Here is a 12,396-nt window from a genome sequence, read left to right on the forward strand (position 1 = left end):
AGTTTTCTCAGCCCCGTTGGCAGTTTGCATTGTGTTCTGTTTGCTGAGAGAGAGAGAGAGAGAGAGAGAGAGAGAGAGAGGGGGGGTGTACCTACTTTCTACTTTATTTGCACTTTCCTAGTTTGGCCCCTTTCTGGTGACAAAACAATATTTCTGGAATTTCTTGTTTTCTTTTATAGCCCTAGCACAGCTAGCAAACCCAAGATTTCAGCCCCTTAGAATGTGTACTTCACGTTTTAGCTGGCCTATTATTTTCTTTGTGGCTCATTTCCCAAAAAGTGCCCAGTTGGGTGGGTAGTGAAGGAAATGGGAACTTTAGCAACTGGGATGTAGCAGTGGCTTCCATTGACCACCCCAGGGAAGTCAGGATGGCAACCTAAGAGGGCTAAAGAGATAAATATCACCAATCCAGATAAAGGAAATGATGGTTGCCTGTGAGTGGGGTGGGGTAGGGGGTGTTGGGTGTGGCAGGCAGAATGGTTTCTTGCTTGGTCAATAAATAAATTTAAATGAGGTGATTTTTTTTTTTACTGGAAGACTATGATTTGGAAAAGCCATTTGATAAATTTTGTCAATTATGGATGTGTCCAAATAGGATAAAAAAGGTCATCCTTTGTATCCTCCCAGGGACTTCAAGGATTGCTATTTTCACTTCCAAAATGGAGAGGAATCACTTTGAAAATACGTTAATATTAAAAAAATATTCTAACAATGAAAAGAAATTTTTCCCCAGGTCTCATGGTTGGGGCAGAAAGAGTCAATAAGATGAGAGAGAGAGGAGAGAGGGAAGGAGAGAGAGAGAGAGAGAGAGAGAGAGAGAGAGAGAGAGAGAGAGAGAGAGAGAGAGAGAGAAACTCAACTCTTCTCTTTAGAGGCTAGCCTCCCTCCCATCTGCATGCATGCATGCATGGGTCCAGAGATGAGAGGGGCCCTTTGTGGAAAAAGCAAGTGGCCCACTGGATCCATAGTAGTTATTATATAATATAAGTACCTTGAATGCTGGAACTTTTGTTTTTGTCTTTGTTACTAACTAGCTATGTGTTTTGGGTCAATAACTTAACATCTCTGAGAGATGATGACACTCATACCCCTTGCTTCACAAATGTCTTTGAGAAGAGGAGGTGAAAAAATGGAAGCAAAAGAATCTTGAAAATTCAAAAGCCCAATAATATACATCAAGCAAGGCATAAAACAGGGTGATATATGAAGTACGTCCTGTCTGCAGCCCAACAGAGAATCCCTGTGGATGGTAACATAGGTCCTCCAAATGCTCCTACTTACAAATGACATTATATATTTACAAGAAGCCCTAGAACATTGGTGAGTCTCCTAGAAGACAACTATCTATAAGTTATCTAAGGAGTTCGACCTGTCCATCCACTCTGAAATGATTAAGAGGATGAATAATATCTCTTGACCAGAATTTGGCAGGTGTTTGGATGGATGGATGGTTACACTACAGAGCTTGTCCATCACTTGTCAATTTAATTGGATGGTACACCTGGGCCCAGAGTGGAACAGAATGAGAATAATTGGCTGAAATGCTTTGTAGATGTTAAAACCAGTGGAAATGTGCAGTGGCTTTGGGTGGGGGGGAGGTTGGGGACTATATATAAGAGCATGAATCATGTAACCATGTTAACTTTTCTAAAAAATAAATATTTAAAAATAAAAAAGAAAGTGAAATGCTTTGTAGAAATTACAAAGCTTTACTGGCCCCAATAGGGAGACAGTAAAATGAAAGCAAAGACTCATTTAAAAAAAGAAAAAAAGCAAGCATTCTACCAGCATTCATATGTGGCAGTGAAACATGACATACAACGAGCCCCACATAGAGGCTAGTGAGAAGCCCATAGAGGGTTTGCACAGAATGCAACATATAAGTAAAAAGGAACACCAAGGAATTAAAGGAAGAGGCTAAATCAGAGAACTGCATGATGGGAAGGGAAAATGGGCTGTTCCTATGCCAGAATGGTCTACTAGCATAGTACAGTCAGAGGAAAGGAAGGAAGGCTTTCAACATGTATAGTAGACTTTCAATGGAAACATGGACAAATGCCTTATTAGATGTTCAGGAAGAAACCACCAAAGCAATCACAGATCTGTTTGACCATCTAAGTGAGGTTCTAACTTTGTGGCAGATTCAGGACATAGCAGGAAGTGCTTTCTGGGCTAAGAAGCAATTCTGGGTCATTTGAATAACCCTGTCCCAGGGTGTTCCCAGGGGCAGGAGGAAAAATTGAGTGGAAAGTGATTGTTCTTTCAAGTTTCTAACCTGAGAGAGACTTATAAACGTGGGAAATGTATTCACTGACTCCAGGTAGAGAAGTGTGGGATAGGACATGCCAGCTTGCAAATTTACCTTGACCCAGTCTGATATTGGGGATAGAGACCCTCACTTGGCATTGTGAGAGGAGCTTTGCTCTAGCTTCCTGGTCAAGAGATATTTATCTAATCTATCCATAACAGAGACTTGAACAGCAAAACTGTTCTTTCCTTATTCACACTGTGAGTGCTGACTTCCTTGGCTGTTTTGATAAGCTCCCTGATTGCTTCTTACTGACTCAATACTCTTGTGCCTTTGAGGTGATGGAGTATCTCCTTGTTGGCCACCAAGCCAGAAGAGCTAATGAATTCAGTAGATCTTTAAAAAGTGAGTGACTCTATATCTGGTGCTCTTTCTTTGATTCAATGGTGGCAAATATATCTATCTTTCCCTAGACCGCTCATGCTGGGGAGGAGATGGGAGGATGGGTGATGAGATTTTCTCTCACCAAAAACTGCATGACATCCTTGGATGCCTTTTCTGCTTTTATTTCCTTTCCTGAACAAGTGACCAAAATATTCTGGAGGTGAAAGAACCTTTTAAGCATAACACTCTTTTCTTTTTTTTCTTTTTTAAGAACCTGACCTTCTGTCTAAGAAATGATACTATCAATTCCAAGGCAGAAAAACAGTAAAAGTTAGGCATTTGAAGTGAAGAGATTTGCCCAGGGTCACACAGCTAGGAAGTGAACACTCATGTTTTTATAATATTGCTCTATAATTCCAACATTTGGCCATCCTCCAGAGGGTCATTTACTATCTGATCAAGCAGATAAGCAATGCCCCAAAGTAATGAATATATATTTTTAAACCCTTACCTTCTGTCTTAGAATCAATACTACATATTGGTTCCCAGGCAGAAGAGCAGTAAGGGCCAGCAATGGGGGTCAAGTGACTTGCCCAGAGTCACACAGCTAGGAAATGTCTGAGACAAGATTTGAACCTAGGACCTCCCATCTCTAGGTCTGACTCTCAATCCATTGAGCCACCCAGTTGCCCCCCAAAGTAATGAACATGCTAGTTATTGATGTTATAACTCCTAGCAAATGCAAAGTTAAAGTTTAAAAATTAAATATTCAATAAGTTAGCTCAAATGTCATTGTGTGTGTGTGTGTGGGGGGGGGGGAGATGGGCAGATGGCTCAATAGATAATACCAAGTTTGCAGCCAGAAGACTTGGGTTTGAATCTGACTTTAGACACTTCCTAGCTGTGACCCTGGGCAAATCACTTAACCCTCATTCCTAGCCTTTCCCTTCTACTTTGGAAACAATAATACAGTATGAATTCTAAGATAGAAAGGGAAGATTTTTTTTTAAAAAGTTAATGTGGGGTTAAGTTAAACTTTAAAAGAAAAATTGAATCAATTTATACTATGTGGCTGGCATATAGCAAGAGCTTAATAAATACTTTTTCATTCATTCACTTGCTTAAGTCAACAAGTATATCCCAGACAAATTCCAACTTATAATCAGTATATGATGGTGTTAGACATGGTTGTATTTGTGAATTACTCCTCTTAATGGCTCCCAACTTTGGAATATAGGCATGCTCATTCTTCCCCTAGCTCTTCCCTTTGGCTGGGCTTAGAGCAATGGATCTCTTTTAGTCAACAACTCCATTCCTCTCTTCATCAGGGACAAAGTAATTTCAAAAGAAAAGGGGTAACAAAGGCAGCGTTCTTGGTTGAGAAAAGCATTCACTTACTTAACTCAGTCTGTTTCTTAATCATTGCAGACTTAACTTAGGGAGATGATCCTAATAACAAGTAAGTGACTGCTATGTCCTGTACTAGATTGGTAATAAGAATAGATACACCATGGGCCCCACTCTCAAGAATATATTTTTGGGGAGTGGGGCATGGTTGGAGATTGTAAGATACCACTACAATATATATGAAAGAAAGATAAAATGCAAAGGAAACATTTAGGCAAAGAGCTATGAGATATTTGGATCAGGAGATATATGGAAGATGCCTTAGCTGTTGCCAAATTAAAATTCTTAAAGCACAGGCCTAACTATATAGTTTCAGCGACTCCCTCATCCACTTTGGGATAAAATACAAACCCTTCTGTTTGGTATTTGGAGTCTTTTCTCCCTTAAATTAACCTTAATTTCTGCTCTAGTAACAACTCTAAGACAGAAGGGCAAGGGCTGGGTAAATTGGGGAGGAGGTCAAGTGACTTGCCCAGGGTCACACAGCTAGTAAGTGTTTTGAGACCCTATTTGAACCAGGTCTTTCTGACTTTAGACCTGGTGCTCTATCTACTATGCCACCTAGCTATCCCTCAAAGTTCTTCTTAAACAGACTCTATCCTATTATTCAAGATTTTCCTTCATGTACTGGTATGTTCTAGAAAACAGCTCATAACTCTCTGTATCCTATCTCTGTATCCCTATACAAACTTTCCAATATGCTAGCAATGAATTACTTCTTCACTTCCATCACATCAAACACCTACTTTTCTTCAAGGTTCAGTTTAAGAGCTGTCTCCTACTATCTAATACTCATCCTCACAGTGCCTTCTCCCTCATAAATTGCTTTTTATTTATTGTCATCAAAGAAAAAAATATTAATGCTAATTTTATACTCTGTGATTTAGAATTGAGTATGCCAGAAACAATTTTACTTAACATTAAATCAGTTTGTTCGCATCTTCATGAGTCCATTTGGGGTATTTTTGGCAAAGATATTCTTTTTTTTTTTTTAACCCTCACTTTCCATCTCAGGATCAATACTGTGTATTGGCTCCTAGGCAGAAGAATGGTAAGGGCTAGGCAATGAGGGTCAAGTGACTTGCCCAGGGTCACACAGCTAGGAAGTCCCTGAGGCCTCCTGTCTCTGGGCCTGGCTTTCAATCCACTGAGCCACTCAGCTGCCCCTCCCCCCCCTTTTTTTTTCCCATTTCCTTTTCTAGCTCATTTTATACATGAGGAAACTGAGGCAAATTGGTTTGAATTTAGGAAGATGAGCCTTCTTGGCTCCAGGCTCTACATTCCCCACCTAGCTACTTCAATATGTTAGTTTTGGGTTAACATTCCTTAAAAATCACCATTCACTTATTTCCTAGATAAAGTTGGATGCAAAAGAGGACAACACCCTGCTCTCAGGTAGGTAAGTCGGTAATGGGGCAAATCATTTCAGGTGGGTGGGAAGACAATGATTTTATCTAGAGATAAGGCTAGTTATCTGGTCAAACCAGTTCTCTAAGAGAAGTATTAGCTTTTTTATCTATGTACTTTTCTAAAGGTAAAATCTGGAAAGGAAATTTTTCTAGAGAAACTGAAAAGGAGTTTTAAAATATTTTTCCACACCTTGTACATATTTTATTTCTACTTCTCTTTGTCCACATAGTTTCTTTACCCAGTACAAGGGAAGCACCTTGACAATAAGGATTTCCTTTTTGTTTTTGTATCCTATGACTGTCCACATAGGCGATTAATTAAATGTTTGTTAAATAAATGAACAAGCTGATCTCTGCTACCATCTGCTGGTTGCCAGCTACAGCATAGCTGCTAGAATCTCAGTTCTCAAAAGCTCATTACCTTGGATTATTTTATTTATGAATTTTAAAAATTACCAGTGCCTTTTGTTTATATGTCACACTCATTTCTCCCCTCTCTTTTTCTGTTATTATAAATCTGACAAATTGGAAGGAGCAGATAGCATCCTCCATCAAGGACACCAATGTGTGAGCTCTGTTGTAAATTTAGGGAGTAGTACACCAGAGGGTAATTGCCAATTTTGCATTATAGGAGTGACTAATATAGTTCAGGAGCCCCCACAGGTGTGCTTCTCATTTTAAGTCAGTCAGTGAATGAGTAGCACTTAGCCAAGACAACTTCTTGACTTCCATCCTGGTTGTTTTCTCATAATGTTAACACTGATGTCTCTACAATCTCCTCCTCTGAATTGTTATTTCATCCCCAGAACCTCCATTTGAGACAGCTCCCATCCTAGCCATACTCACTCCAAACTCTGCTCAGCCCATCATTCCCCAGAGTATTTCTCAACCTTGTCCCCTTGAAGGTCACTTCCCTCAACTCCCATTTGTCAGATCCCTTTTATGTGTTGTCTTCCCCATTAGGATATGAGCCCTTCCAAAGGCAAAGATTGTTTTGATTTTTGTTTCTTTTTGTCTTCCCAGAACTTAGCACAGTTATCTGGCACATAGTAAACACCAGTCTAACACAGAATAATAAGAACGAGTAGTTCAAAACACTTCCCCTCATAAATGTGGGCTTCACTTTCTAATAAATATATGCATCAAATGTAGCAACAGTGGGCTCAAATTTTGACTGCTATTGTAATGAAGCACACATGTAGAATACAAATTAAAAGGGGCCAGCTAGGTAGCTCAATAGATTGAGAGCCAGGAATAGAGAAGGGTTCAAATCTGTCCTCAGACACTTCTTAGCTGTGTGATCCTGGGCAAGTCACTTAACCCCCATTGCCTAGCCCTTATCACTCTTTTGCCTTGGAATTGATACTTGTATCAATTCTAAGATGGAAGGTAAGGATTAAAATAATAATAATAATAATAAAGAATACGGATTTAATAATGGTTCCTTTTGAGGAGAGGATTAAAAAAAACAACAAACCTAAACCTTGCCAGGAAAATGAGTAAATGAAAGAAAAGGCATTTATTTAGCCCTTACTATGCTCTCTCACGCGCTCTCTCTCTTTCTCCCCCCACCACCTCCTAGTGAGTATGTATGTATACACAATTACACAATTACATTTAAAAGATATGTGTATCTATCTTTTATATTAAGCTCATTAGAAGTAAAGATTATTTCATTCTTGTTATAGTCTTTGTACTTGTATCCTTGAGGGTACCAAGCACAATGCCTGGCACATAGTAGGTGCTTAATAAACATGGACAATTCTGCTAGAATATGATCCTCGAAATCACTGAGCAATCCAGCAATAAAAATGGCTTATGGAAGAAAGTGGGTTCACACCTCTTAAAGACTTCAATTGTGATACATTAAAAAAAAAAAACAGGAATCTAATTCAAAACAGTTGCAGAGTTTTAGATATATATAAAATAGTTAATAAATATCATAGTAAATAGTGGTGGTGACCCTGGTCTCTGGCTGCTGCTCAGGCACATGCCAAGGTTTTCAATGGGTCTTGGTTAGCAAAGTTAGCTTTAGCAGAAGGTGCTGGGTTGTTTGGGTACACACTAGCCCTCCTTTTGCCTATAGCTGAATGAGAAACTGCTGCCCACTGAATGATAAACTATATAATAAATGTGGCATCTTATTATCTTTTAAAAAGATATCTTATTTTAACAATTACATGTAATAACAATTTTCCAAACAAGAGGTTGTCCTTCGATTGGGGAATGGCTGAACAAATTGTGGTATATGATGGTGATGGGATATTATTGTGCTATAAGGAATGATGAAGTGCTTGATTTCTATAAGAACTGGAAAGACTTCCATGAACTGAAACATTGTGGGATGATCAAATGTAATAGACTGCTACTTATAGCAATGCAATGATCAAGGACAATTTTGAGGGACTTATGAGAAAAAATGCTATCCACATATAAAGAACTGTGGGAGTAGAAATACAGAAGAAAAACATGTGTATCACTTGATTATACAGGGATATGATTGGGGGTATTGGTTTTAAAAGATTACTCTATTACAAATATGAATAATATGGAAATAGGTTTTGAGTAATAATACATGTATAGCCCAATGGAATTGCTTGACAGCTCTGGGAGGGGGAATAGAAGAGGAGAGGGTGACATGAATTATGTAACCATGGAAAAATATTCTAAATAAATAAAGGGGAAGAAAAAAAACAAGTTTCCACATAAGTTTTCTGAAGTTATATGATCCAAATAGTCTCTCTCCATCCGTTCCCTTTCTCTTCCCAGAGATAGTAAGCAGTTTGATCTGAGTTATACATGTCTTATCATGCAAAACCTATTCCCATATTCTTTAATTTTGTGAGAAAAATCATATAAAATAAAAATATCCAAATACAAAAACCCAAATAAACTAAAGTAAAAAATAGTATGTTTTGATCTGTATTCGAACTCCAACAGTTCTTTTTTGGAGGTGAATAGCATTTCCCATCATAAATTCTTCAGAATTGTCCTGAATTATTGTATTGCTGACAGTAGCTAAGTATCACAGTATCATCCCACAATATTGCTGTTACTGTATATAACATTCTCCCAGTTCTGTTTAGTTCACTCTGTATCATTTCTTATTTAGCACAATAATATTCCATCACCAACATATACCACAGTTTGTTCAGCCATCCCATAATTGATGGACATCCTCTCAATTTCCAATTCTTTGCCACCACAAAAGGGACTATCAATATTTTTATATAAGTAGGTCCTTCCCTCCTTTAAAAAAAAATCTTTGGGATACAGTTCTTGTAGTGGTCTGGCTGGATCAAAGGACAGTCTTTTATAGCCCTTTGAGCATAGTTCCAAATTGCCCTCCAGAATAGTTGGATCAATTCTCAACTCTATCAACGATGCATTAGTGTCCCAATTTTGCCATGTCCTCTCCAATATTTATTACTTTCCTTTATTGTCATATTGACCAATCTGATATGTATTAAGTGGTACTTCAGAATTGTTTTAATTTGCATTTCTCTAATCAAGAGTAATTTGGAACATTTTTTCATATGATTATTGATGGCTTTTATTTCTTCACCTGAAAACTGCTTGTTCATATCCTTTGACCATTTGTCAATTGAGGAATGGCTTATTTTCTTATAATTTGATTTAGTTCTCTACATATTTGAGAAATGAGACTTTTATCATAAAAATTAGTTATACATTTTTTCCCAATTTTTTGTTTTCCTTCTAATCTTGGTTGCATTGATTTTGTTTGTACAACACTTTTTTATTTAATATAGTCAAAATTATTCATTTTACATTTTGTAATGTTTTCTATCTGTTGTTCAATCATAAATTCTTCCCTTCTCCATAGATCTCACAGGTAAACTATTCTCTGTTTCCCTAATTTACTTATAGTATCATTCTTTATGTTTAAATCATATATTCATTTTAACCTTATCTTGGTATATAGGGCATGAGATATTGGTCTAGACCAGTGATGGGGGCCAGATGTGGTCCCCTGAAATGTTCTATCAGGCATCGTGACATTATTCCTAATCTGATGAATACAATGAGTAAATATAATACAATGAAACTTCAAAAGAATTGCCTTAGAAACAGACTGACAGATGAGCATTTCCTTTCCTTTGGCCCCCTCTTTAAAAAGTTTGCCCATCACTGGTCTAGACCTATTTTTTGCCTTACTGTTTTCCAGTTTTCCTATTGGTTTTTGTCAAATAATGAGTTCTTATCCCAAAAGCTATGATCTTTGGGTTTATCAAACACTAGATTACTAAGATATTTTACCCCTAATCTGTTCCATTCTTCCACCATTCTATTTCATAGCTAGTACCAGATTGTTTTGATGATTACTGCTTTGTAGTACAGTTTGAGATATGGTACTGGCCCACTTTAACAAAGACCTGAAGTTGCTTGTTGCTGAAAGTCAGTGTGAAGGAGAGTGATCTGAAATTAAAAGGAAAGTTGTGACATGGCTTATCTCTTGTCTCTCAGGAGACATATCTTTGGAACAAATTCATGTTTTCAAAACAAAGTTATAACACGCCTGATTGTATTTGTTTATTGACTTATTGGTTGGTAAAAACCACTGTGTTAAACCATGAAGATACCAATGGGAAAGTGGAGACACTCCATACATTCAAGGAACTTCATTCAAATGAATATACCAACAAATGTGGGACATTTCAACAGCAAGTCAGATGGAAAAGTCTGGTGTTCCTTAGGATGCATTTATTGAATAGCATTGACCTGAAAAAAAAATGCTATTTTTTTTTTTATTAAGAGTCTTTAATTGAGGTAGACAGATTATAATCTGGGAAGTGGTACAGAGCCCTAGTACTGGGACTTTCACTGAAATGAAGAAAAAGAGGCAATTAAATACTCTTTTAGAAGGAATGTGGCAAATGCCAGGTCACTTTAAGTTCACAAACACTCAATTGTCAGAGACTAGGGTGACAAAACAGCCTACCAGCAACAGCCAGAGGCTAGAGTAGGTGGAAAGGTACATTTAGGCTTGGTTCTCTTCTTTAACTAAGTCCTCAGAAAGAAGCAAAATGGATTCATAGTTAATTCAATCATTATTTGTCTTTTGAGTTCTCTGTTTTAGCACTTTGGGAAAGAGTCCATCTGGAGAGTCTATAATGTTCTCAACAGATAGCAAAATCTTTTTTTTAAAAACTTAAATTAAAAAAAATTTTTTTTAAAGAATCTTTAAAGTAGTTTCCACTAATAAAATAGTGTCTTAAAATTTGCGAAGTGCATTCCATATGTTATCTCATGTTTGATATTTCATATTGATCCTGTGAGGAGAGAGCTATTATTATTATTATTATTTTAAACCCTTACCTTCTGTCTTAGAATCAATAGGACTAGACAGTGATGGCAAACCTTTTAAAGACTGAGTGCCGGCCCCTCCCTAACCACCACCAGAGACTGAATGTTTGTATGTGGGGCCTTACCTTTACCTCACACAGGAGAAAGTACTCTCATTGGACTACTGGGCAGAGGGACAGGTGAAGTGAGAAATGTCCTCAGCAAGGGTAGAGTTGGGGAAGGGAGAAGCCCAAATGCTCTGCGCCCCTCCAGTTCTGACCCCTGTGAGTGGCCCATCTTACCCACTGTGTGCTCCCATTGGGTTGCTGGGCGAAGGGATAGGGGAGCAGCTCTACCTGTGCCCCTCTGCCTTTCTAGTAATGAACTGGGGATGGATGAGGAGGGAGGATAGATTAGTGTCCACAGAGAGTGTTCTCAGTGCCATCTCTGGTACCTGTGCATCACTGGGCTAGGCAATGGGGGTTATGGGACTACAGCTAGAAAGTATCTGAGGTCACATTTGAACCCAGGACCTCCCATCTCTGCTCTCAATCCACTGAGCCACCTAATTGCATCCTGTTCAGAGCTATTATAATTATATCCGTTTTTACAGATGAGAAAACGGAGGCTCAGATTTTCACAGATATTTAAATTGAAAGCAATAGAGCTCCAGCTCTGCAAACACCACCATTCCTGCCAAGGACCTGCTAAGGTTACAAACATTATCCCACAGACTTCTCTGCATTCTTTCATTTACTCATGATAAGTCATTTATTATCTACTGTGTGCATTTGTATACAAATAAAGGTAAAACAAGCCCCTTCTTTCAAAGAGCTCACACTCTAGTGGAATCTAGTGCATCTCTGTGCAAACAAGACATAGGAGGGATAAATTGGAGGAAATCTCCGAGAAGCAAACGGGATGCAAAGAGCTCTATACACAGAATATCTGCAGGATAAATTGGATAGAATCTAAAACTCGCAAGAAGACAGCTAGGAGCAAACCAAAGAAATCTAAGAGAAATGGGAGATGCAGCTCGAAGGGAGACGGGGAGAGGCAGGTGGGGTTTTAGGAGGGGCTCGAAGGGAGCGGAGAGGAGGAGAAAAGGACATACAGAACTGGGTAGCGTCAGAAGAACACTCTGTGTCAGAGTAGGTCATTCAGAAATTCAAAAAGTAAATCTGATTCTACTAAGTTACTGTCTATGGCAAGATTTGAGTTTAGGTCTTTCTGACTTCGAAACCAGCTCTAACCACTGCACCATTTTGGTGCCTAGAAAATCGATTCTCAATTTTATTTTGAACTACTGAGCTTAAAGATGGAGAGAAATCCCGACTTGTATACACTGAATGGAAGAGGGAAAGTTCAACCGCCTCCCCCGGCCCGCCTTAGAAATCGATTAGTTTTGGACTCGTTTAGCTATGACTCCGAGGCTGTTTTGGAGTTCGATTGCTTTTACCCGAGAAAGACTCCAAGAAGGAAAAGTCACCCCGCCCCCACAAGGAGGGAATAATCGATTAATTTGGGACTCTAATGGACATGGCTTCGAGGATGCTCGAAGTTCGATTGCTTTTAACCGGAAGTCGGAAGTGGGCTGGGGCCGTTGGGTCACAAGTAGCACAATACTTACGTGGGAGGGGCCGG

Source organism: Gracilinanus agilis, chromosome 5 (genome assembly GCF_016433145.1).
Source record: "Gracilinanus agilis isolate LMUSP501 chromosome 5, AgileGrace, whole genome shotgun sequence".
NCBI lineage: Eukaryota > Metazoa > Chordata > Mammalia > Didelphimorphia > Didelphidae > Gracilinanus > Gracilinanus agilis.